This window comes from Lepisma saccharinum, chromosome 14 (assembly GCF_977018435.1).
Source record: "Lepisma saccharinum chromosome 14, izLepSacc3.1, whole genome shotgun sequence".
NCBI classification, from domain to species: Eukaryota; Metazoa; Arthropoda; class Insecta; order Zygentoma; family Lepismatidae; genus Lepisma; species Lepisma saccharinum.
Window position 1 is genome coordinate 20,546,229 of NC_139242.1, and position 10,769 is coordinate 20,556,997.

Below are 10,769 nucleotides of genomic sequence, written 5' to 3' on the forward strand. Positions count from 1 at the left end.
TGAAACGCAGGCTTGCGCGACCTGTCATGCTGTTACGGTGTGAAACATTGCTGTTGATTGGCTCGTTTCCGAGCGACATATGTCGGCTGTCGCTTGAGTCCGAAAACACCCTAAAATAAAACATCACCGCGTATGCGCGAACAACAGACCGAAGTGACACGATTGAGAAAACGGACCAGTCGAATCGACACGTGATGCTTGTCGTGTCCCTTTAGGTTCAAAAGGTTGCATTTAATTTTGAAGGTTGGTTTCCAAGAGACACGTGTCGCTTGTCTCCTGTCGCTTCGGTCTGAAATCTCCCTGAAATCGAGCCTTCAGCAGTAAATGCAACGTTTCGTATTAAAGTGACACGGCTTGCTGCATGTATCGCTCGGACTGGGACGTTTTCTGAATATCGCGCGTTCTTGTCCGCAGTCAATGTTCTTTTAATAGACTCGAGGTGTCCGTGTCACCTGTCGCTTCAGTCTGAAATTTGTCGAAAAATCCTATAATCTGGGGTTGTCCAAGTTACCTATTAGTATTTGTTGTGCAAAAGACTTGGAACGATGTAATTAAAGACGATATCATGCCCAAGTCTCGAAAAATCCCAGTCGCCATGGCGACTAAAAAATTCAACCTTGAGACTGTGATCTTTTGCTGTAAGATGTACGAAATTTTGAAGATTCTAAGTTGAAATTGCAGTACAGCGTAAGTTAGCAATTTTTTTTTTATCAACGTTGTGAATATTCCATAGATTCAGTAACAATTTCTTACTCTTTGTCCCCAATTTCCTGCTTTCTCAAATGATTTAGCGATGTTTTGAATACCGTGATGCTCAGCTTCTTATACAGAATATTTCAAAAGTCGCACAACCCAAACTTTGAAAATGTATATCATGAAAACCGTTAAGAGATATTTACACCGGGTTTTCTGCATTATAAAGCCTCATCCATTGAGATATTTTTCATTGCATAAAATTATCAGTTTATGCCATACAAAAAAAAAGATAAATTAATAACTGGCGGAAAGCAAAGTTTAAAATTTTTCCAGAAATGAACTTTTGAGTGAGAGAAATATCTAAGAAATTATCGAAGGGTCATAATTAGATGTCTGATGACTGATACCATGTCAATCTATCATCTACGATCAATATTGGTCATGTGCAATATTTGATGGATTTTTGACAGATGATTTTATGGTTTGAGTGAAAAAGTGACATTTTTGGGACATATCTCCGTAGATGGCAACACAAGCAGGTCGAAATATGTCAACAGACGCACTCAACATATGCCTAAGTATTGGCCATACATTTACATGAAAAATCAAAAATCAAGATTTTGTGCCGAAATCGAACTCTTGAGAGAATCCTAGACTGCCCATGGTTATCCTGAATTCTCTTCGCTCACTTTCGCCGCTACTGTGCCTATTTTTTAGTTGATTCAGCATGGCGTATACATTGAAGCAGCGCGTGTGCTTTGCTGAAGAGTATTTTATGATACTACTAATTCTTACACTCATGTGCAAGAAGTTTTCAAAGAAAAATACCCTGCTTCTGCTGTACCTCACAAAGCAACTGTTTTACGACAAGTCAAACACCAACAAATGATCCCACAAATTGTCAAGAGTTGGTATTTATTGTTGAAAATCAATTCTCAGAAGTTCTCTTCAAATTAACAATGTTTTTTTCAAATAATGTAATTGCTTTTATTTGGATAAATGCTCAAATAAATTCATTAACCCAGTCATAGCTACATGATCAGTTTAGTGCAGAAAGCCAGGTGTAAATATCTCTTACGTTTTCATGATACATTTTCGAAGTTTGGGTTTCGTGACTTTTGAAACAATCTGCAGTATGCACAATTGCTAGTAGGTGGTTTCCTGGCGCCTGATTTTCAGGGTTGGCGCGTAGCTTTGAAGTACATTTTTCGAGCACTGCCCTGTTTATGATGGTTTTGTTGACCCTAACTCTCTTTAGGTCAACAATTTCACCAACTAAAGAATTAAGCCATTAAACTGCAAAGTACACTGCATCGAACTCACAGGCACTCATATCTTCATGAAGTTTTGTGTCCGCTTTTTATCTTCCGTTTTGACTATCTTCTTAAAACAAAAGAGAAGAAAGCAAATCTCTAATATCTCTTCGTTTGTTTCATGAAATATTCCGCTTGTCTGATGCTCGTGATAAGAGCATGAAACTTTTTTTAGGAATATTTGCACCAAATACACGACACTAATTAAACAAACCATCTATATGCGTAGTAAAATGTCAGTTGCTAATGCTGACACATGAGTAAAAGAGTTAATAACAATATTTTATATTCAAAATTAAATTTGTGTAGCGATCTGTGTCACTGAGGTCACTGTGGACGGATTTTTTTCAGGCGGGTTCTCCTGTACTTCTGCACCGCTTGTTATGGATGCTACCATTCTCTTTTCTAAATTTTCTTTCGTTTTCTGTTTTCCTTCTTTCTATGTTCTTCTCTTTATCCATTTATCTCTCTTCCTATCTCTTTTCCCCCTCTTTCTTTTTCTCTCTGTTTCTCTCTCTCTCTGTCCCTTCTTCATTATCTATCTCTCCCTCCCCTTATTTTTCTTTTTCTCTTTGTCTCTCATCTTCTATCCACGTATCTAATCTTTCATACTTCCCTCTCTTCCTTTTTTGTCAATCTCTCTGTCTCTTTTTCTTTCACTGTTTCTCTTCCTTCCTATTTTGTCTATTTCCCATTCTTTGTACCTCACCCCCTTTCTTCTCGTGAGTTTTCGCATTCCTTCTTTCCTTATTTGAAATTTATGAATTAAATTAATCAATTAATTTTTATTACAGACAGCGATTAAATGCGATTAAATACGGCGCAGGACAATTCCAGGCACGTATCTAGAAATATGTTTCGGGGGAGTGGGATCCGAACCAAGCGTCTCAGGATTAATAATAATAATAATAATGTTTAAATTAAAATAATTACTGTATATTAAATCAAATTAATATCTACTAATTACAATACATAAACTAATATTATATTGTTATGACACGAATAGGTAAAAAGACTGTATGAGAATAGAGATATGACCGCGCATATTCATTACGTAGCTTACCTGTAGTTAAGATTCGAATAATTTACATAAGAACAACTGCCCTGGCAATGAAAGTAATGTCAAATAGATGAATATTTGAATAATTATCGAATAACAAAAATGATGTTACATGTAATTGGAGAAAAGTGAGTTTCTGATAAATATTTTATGCATATTATTTTGACTAGTAGTGAACATAAATCTTCTTTGTAATGTCATTCAAAGCCGTGTGATCCCAATATAATCCTTGCCTTCTAAAAAGTTCAGAGCAAATTAATAACCATCGATTATGCAACAAATGCTAATATTTTCATTACTTAATTTTAGTATTTGGCAAGTCTTTCGGGGAGTCATGGACCCCCTAAATACGTCCTTCCTGACCTTCAAAGCCGTATGATCCCAATACAATCCTTGTTTTTTTCAATAAGTTTAGAGGAAATTATACAACAAAGGCTAAACGAATATATTTTTCATTATTTTATTTTAGTACTTGATAAGTCTTTCGGGGGGTCCGGACCCCCTGGACCCAGCCTAAATACGTCCTTGAACAATTCATCGACAATATATGACGCTGTAAATGCTGAATTTTCAGTGGCAAGATGTCCTTGAGAGCTCTGTAGATAAGTATTTCCTGCCATCTAGAGGCATACGAAGGAACTGCTTGCGCCAGACTGATAACGCCCAGATAGAGTGGATCAGCATTATTTTTAGCAATTTCCTCAAGTCTGTTTACATAACAGTGACAGACAAACTTGAGAATACAGAGAAGTATTCCATATGTCACAATATGAACCCATCACTTGCTAATTTACGTTTGCTTGTGATTTGTCTTGAATCCACTTTATGCTCAAAAACGTTAATCCTTAATCGAGACTGGACCTACAGCTCAAAGTTGGATCCCGCCCACTTCGCAAAGTTCCTCTCTTGCACCGGGTATCGGACACAGGGGAGGGGGCAGAGGGGGCATTGCCCGCCCCAACCTTAGACGGAAACTAATTCAAGGGAGGGGGAAAACAGTGAATTAAGAAAAGCAAGGCTAGCAGAATCTACATAAGAGTAGCAGGACAAAATTATACTCAAGATGGAATTGGTTTTCATATATTTCTTGCATTTTTCTTCCAGACTGCCAAGAGCAGGGTGGGCACAGAGGGGCAATTGCCCCACCATCGATTTCAAATTTTATGCAAATAAAAATACGTTTCGTAAAATTTTCTTGATCGCTTGGCTCGCAATTCCTGCTTTCTTACAAAAATAATTATATTCATCATTTTTGTCTTTCAAAAATGCAGTTTGTGTGCTTGTTTTCCATTATTAGCTAATGTGAAATTGAACGTGTTGAAAAAATACCAGGATCAAATGCCAATAATAATAATAATAATTATTATTATTATATTATGATTATTATTATTGACACGTTTATTGGTACTTGCCCCCTCAGACAAAAATTCGTGGTTGCGCCTCTGCTTGAACATCAGGCGACAACGTTATCACAAAGCGTCGGGGAAGCCATGTGTTAATTAGCGTCTCTGTACCATGCGTTAGTTAGCAAGCTTCAAATGTCTATTTTTCTAAGATCTGGATATACTGTACAACTGCATGCTGCTTATATATGGGGTCTTCCGGATAGCATAGTGGTTAACGTTGTAGACCTGTAATCAACTACCTTCGGGTTGGGTTTCAGATAGAGGCACATTGCACAGTGGTTCGGGTTCCACTGAAAACTGTAGGTCCTGTCCCGACTATCCTGTGTGCGGGTAAAGCTTTTTTTGCCAGATGATTTTCACACCTTAAGTTGTACAGCAAAATGTATAGCTTCGAAAATGAATTTCACTGAGAACTACTGTGTGTTCGATTGATTGATTGGTTGTTTTAAGTCCACTTTATGCACAGAAAGGCTAATCGGGACTGGAACTTGCAATACGCCCCTGACTTCTACGACACTGCTAATAGGCCTACATTGGCTGCACCGACCCGTTTACAACACTCTAAACACTATAACAAAGTGGGCGGCATTACAAAGTTTACCCATAAATGCTAACTCTTATAAATACAGTCGAAGAACACAAGATTCTACAATACCTCAGGGCTTGCTGGGTGTGTAAATGACCAACAAGGTGGCCAGGACGCAGGTGACTAGCTACGCAGTGAAATATGGAAGTTCCAAAAGATAAGAAAGGTTTTATTACATACTTTGGCTGGTTAAAACAGGTTTTCCTAATTTAACAAATGGAGATACATAATGCCTCTCTTTCCTACGGAGTTATCCGGGCTCTACACTAACCCGGTGACAAAAAAAATACATTCTTTTCTATAACATATTTATCTCGGTTAGGCGCTAATAAACAACTCTGACTTACAGTGAAAACAACTTTATCTCAGATAGAAACAATTTCTTTGCAAAATAACCTTAACTCAGTTAAACAAGCGGGATTTATTCTAACAGATGACCCAATCTTAAATTTTTAAACCTGTTTATTTCAGTTAAATTTCTGACCCACTTGAGACATTTCCTTGTTAAATGAAAGACAAACTTTCCCCCTCTCTTCTTCCGAACATATAAGAGAAAAAGAAAAGGAGGGGAAGAAAGAACCGACCAGGGACTTCCCGGGGTTTGAACCTTGTAACCAAGTCCTCCATTGCTGCTGCTGGGCTTCTCTGGCAGGTAGGCCTTTTCCCTGGATGTCTGCCAGTTGACGTCTGGGAACCATAAAGGGACTGAGCTCGCAGCCCGTGTGAGCTTCCTATATAGGAAATGCAGGTAGCGCTGATATAACTTGCTACGTCACAGATTTACACGTAGCAAACCCCATATATTTACATATTGCTAACTGAGAATATTTAGATTGCCCATTTCCTTACTGTTAAAAACCCTAAACTAGGAAAACGCCAAAAAATATACTTGTCAATGAAACGCAGCTGATATAAAGCATTTACCAATTTTCAAACAACAATGAGCAACGTTGGAGCGCATAGCAGATAAGATAACACGACAATGGGAATAAAAGGACCCCAATACAGCACTTCAACAATTAGAAATCGGAGTTATCAATTCTCAGCTGACAAAACCAAACAGTGCGGGCATGTTACAACCTACAGTTTAAAATGGTATCCGAACCACTGTGCCTCCACCGTGTATCGAACCAGAGACCCCTTGATTACAAGGCGACGACGTTACCACTACACCATCGGGGAGGCCCTTCTGTGTGTTCGATTTCCGGTGTGAACACATGTCAATTTTCGAATTGAACCTATCTGCTCATAAAGTGTACATAAGACATACTTAACGAGCTGGAGGATTACCTCTTAAAATGTCCCTGGATCCTAAACGATGACTTTGTGACGCCAGGGCTTGTGAATTCGAATTCCGGCCTGAACATGGCTGTACTTTGTCATCACTCATTAGTCAAAAGTGGCAGAAAATCGATCAATCGTACGGCATTTATTACCCTCTGTTCTGAAGGGTCAGTACCGTTGACCAAATGGCGCCGAGTCGGGTAGGGCCATTACTAACATTGGTGAATGTATACACATATATATGGTTATTTATATCATGTTTCCCCTTACGATTCCACTAAGCAATTTATAAAGAGAGATACAGCTCAACGAAGTAAACAGTTGTAGCTTTCCTTGGGACGTCATTTGACAGTCGTTTGTCACATGTTCTCTCCTCTCTCTCTCTCTCTCTTCCACTTCGCTTGTGCTCTTGTGACCCCGTGTTGCATGTGTATACTTTCCTCCCTTGCCTCAATGCCAAAAACTTGAACGCAGCAACGTTAGACAGTAGGTGTCTACTTTCTCCTTCGTGATGATTCCAAACACTTGGTAATGAATAAAGGTGACGACAACGTGTTGAAGAATGCCCGGACATTTTGAAAACGCGCGGGCAGGATTACATTGTACACAACCTGATTGTGTCGTCCACGTTCCCCTCGCTTGCTGTTGAATATTTGACGACAAAAGGTGTTTCTCTTCTTGGTCGAGCTGTAAGTAGGATGAGCAGTCTAAAGGCTGGTTTACATTGGTCGAGTGGACGGGAGAGTGACTGGAACGAGTTACTGGTCTGTCTGCTCGACTCGACTCTTCTGTGGCAAGTAAGTTAGCTGTTTACACACTTTCTACTCGAGTCTAGCAAGGTGCGAAGGCTGCAACTGTTTGGTGCTCTTTTGACAGAATGCACCCATTCGTAATCAGTTGGCGAGTAAAAAAAAAAGCTCTGAAACGTTTTATACATTTTGTTTTATGAGAAATTAATACAGTAATGCTCGGCGACATGTCAAGATTTGTCTTCCTTGATTTTACTATTTTCAATCGTTTTTGGTTTTACGTAGAGCGTAAATTCTTTATTTTCAACTTTTACTTCTCCTGCGCCAAATACATCAAATTCCATCTCCTGCACTATGGTCTCATACGACCCTTGAATATTTTGTTTCTTCTTGTAATCAACACTGCATAGATTCCACAGGCGCTCATCTTCACAGTACAGTTCCACAAACTTTATGGTATTGGAGTCGGACAACCACATATTCATGGTTGATATTTATTTTAAAAAATACAATTAATAAGCGAACTAACAACAAGGTTGCCTCTGTTCTACCACAGCACACTATACTGTTCACAGAAAGCGTTTACATTGATTGATCGAGTGGTATGTCGAGTCCGCACGCGAGTGAAAAAAAATCGATGGGAGAGAAAGCAACTCGGTCGAGTCGCTGTCCTCCTTGGACAGTCACTCGACTGTCCTGACTACAGTAGCGAGTATTGACTTCAGTACTCTAACCAGTTGTTTTCACGAGGAGTGTAGCTCATTTTACCCTATTCCCTCCACCTATTCACCCGTCTACTCGAACAATGTAAACCGGGCTTAACCCTACTCGCTCCAACTACTCTCCCGTCTACTCGACCAGTGTAAACCAGGCTTAACCTTACTCGCTCCAGCTAGTCTCCCGTCTACTCGACCAATGTAAACTGGGCCTAACCCTACTCGCTCCAGCTACTCTCCCGTCTACTCGACCAATGTATACCTGGCTTAACCCTAATCGCTCCAGGTACTCTCCCGTCTACTCGACCAATGCAAACCGGGCTTAACCCTACTCGCTCCAGCTACTCTCCCGTCTACTCGACCAATGTATACCTGGCTTAACCCTAATCGCTCCAGGTACTCTCCCGTCTACTCGACCAATGTAAACCGGGCTTAACCCTACTCGCTCCAGGTACTCTCCCGTCTACTCGACCAATGTATACCTGGCTTAATCCTAATCGCTCCAGATACTCTCCCGTCTACTCGACCAATGTATACCTGGCTTAACCCTACTCGCTCCAGCTACTCTCCCGTCTACTCGAACAATGTATACCTGGCTTAACCCTAATCGCTCCAGGTACTCTCACGTCTACTCGACCAATGTAAATCGGGCTTAACCCTACTAGCTCCAGCTACTCTCCCGTCTACGCGACCAATGTATACCTGTCTTAACCCTACTCGCTCCAGCTACTCTCCCGTTTCTCGACCAATGTATACCTGGCTTAACCCTACTCGCTCCAGCTACTCGACCAATGTATACCTGGCTTACCCTAATCGCTCCAGATACTATCCCGTCTACTCGACCAATGTATACCTGGCTTAACCCTAATCGCTCCAGATACTCTCCCGTCTACGCGACCAATGTATACCTGGCTTAACCCTAAACGCTCCAGATACTCTCCCGTGTACTCGACCAATGTAAACCGTGCTTAACCCTACTCACTCCAGATACTCTCTCGTCTACGCGACCAATGTATACCTGGCTTAACCCTAATCGCTCCAGATACTCTCCCGTCTACTCGACCAATGTATACCTGGCCTAACCCTACTCGCTCCAGCTACTCTCCCGTCTACTCGACCAATGTATACCTGGCTTAACCCTAATCGCTCCAGATACTCTTCCGTCTACTCGACCAATGTATACCTGGCTTAACCCAACTCGCTCCAGGTACTCTCCCGTCTACTCGACCAATGTATACCTGGCTTAACCCTAATCGCTCCAGATACTCTCCCGTCTACTCGACCAATGTAAACCGGGCTTAACCCTACTCGCTCCAGCTACTCTCCCGTCTACTCGACGAATGTATACCTGGCTTAACCCTAATCGCTCCAGATACTCTCCCGTCTACTCGACCAATGTATACCTGGCTTAACCCTAATCGCTCCTGCTACTCTCCCGTGTACTCGACCAATGTAAACCGGGCTTAACCCTACTCGCTCCAGCTACTCTCCCATCTACTCGACCAATGTAAACCGGGCTTAACCTTACTCGCTCCAGCTACTCTCCCGTGTACTCGACCAATGTAAACCGGGCCTAACCCTACTCGCTCCAGCTACTCTCCCGTCTACTCGACGAATGTATACCTGGCTTAACCCTAATCGCTCCAGATACTCTTCCGTCTACTCGACCAATGTATACCTGGCTTAACCCAACTCGCTCCAGGTACTCTCCCGTCTACTCGACCAATGTATACCTGGCTTAACCCTAATCGCTCCAGATACTCTCCCGTGTACTCGACCAATGTAAACCGGGCCTAACCCTAATCGCTCCAGCTACTCTCTCGTCTACTCGACCAATATAAATCGGGCTTAACCCTACTAGCTCCAGCTACTCTCCCGTCTACTCGACCAATGTAAATCGGGCTTAACCCTACTAGCTCCAGCTACTCTCCCGTCTACGCGACCAATGTATACCTGTCTTAACCCTACTCGCTCCAGCTACTCTCCCTTCTACTCGACCAATGCAAACCAGACTTAACCCTACTCGCTCCATCTGCTATCCCAACTACTCGACCATTGAAAACCAGGCTTAAGCAAGAAACATACTTAAGTGGGTTGCTGCCGTTCTTCACGGGTTCGCTGGTCAAACTTCGGTGCTGGGCTGAAGCCTCTGTACTGCAGGGTGACCCTGGCTTGTATTCCATGACTTATGCATCAGCACCCGTTTCTGCCTGGAACCTTCAGAGCTCGTACTTCGCCACGCACCCTTTGAACTCCTAATCTCCTCCTGACGCTATTTGTTCACCCGTTACATGTAGTGGTGTCTGGTGTTCGTAAATAGTAAATATGTACTAGATTTCCGGCTTGCTCGCAATGCAGGCAACGACATGAACTCGGCTGGGAGATAATGCAAGACCGAACAGACCGAACCTCTATTAAAGTGATTTCCACTTTTTTGTACCCATAAATTGAGAGGTTACAATATCCAATCCTTGCTTCGTGACACTGACAAATCGTTCTCCTCGAAAGCTTTCCATGTAGCAATAATACCGTGTGGCTACGAATAAAGTTGCCATACACTACTCAGACACCTATGGAGTCCATTCGAAACATCGGATTGCGCTGAAACTTGGTATAGAGGCTATAGAGACTACGATGATGCGAATGCTGACGAAAAAAGTTCAAATTGTCACCACCAGGTTGAAATGAGGCGCTGAAATTTGGTACACAGTGAACAACATCCAGGGAAACACTTAGTGCGACCACTGATCAATCACACTATTATGCTTCCAAAGGGTCGTTCCCGTTGACAAGGCGTATATTGAACGCTACTATACCGACATAAATTCAAAGTAGATGTTGTTACTTCAGCGCCACATTTCAACCTGGTGGTAAAATTTTGAACTGTTTTCATCATTTGCTTCCCGTAGGTCTCCATAGCCTTCATTCCAAGTTTCAGCGCAATCCGTTACTTCGAACT

At 41.7% G+C, this 10,769-nt stretch overlaps 1 protein-coding gene across 1 annotated transcript in view; it reads left to right on the forward strand.

The window, feature by feature from the left end:
* LOC145998712 (kelch-like protein 17) overlaps positions 1–10,769 on the forward strand; it is a 172,028-nt gene that overhangs the window by 32,728 nt on the left and 128,531 nt on the right. The window lies entirely within an intron of this gene.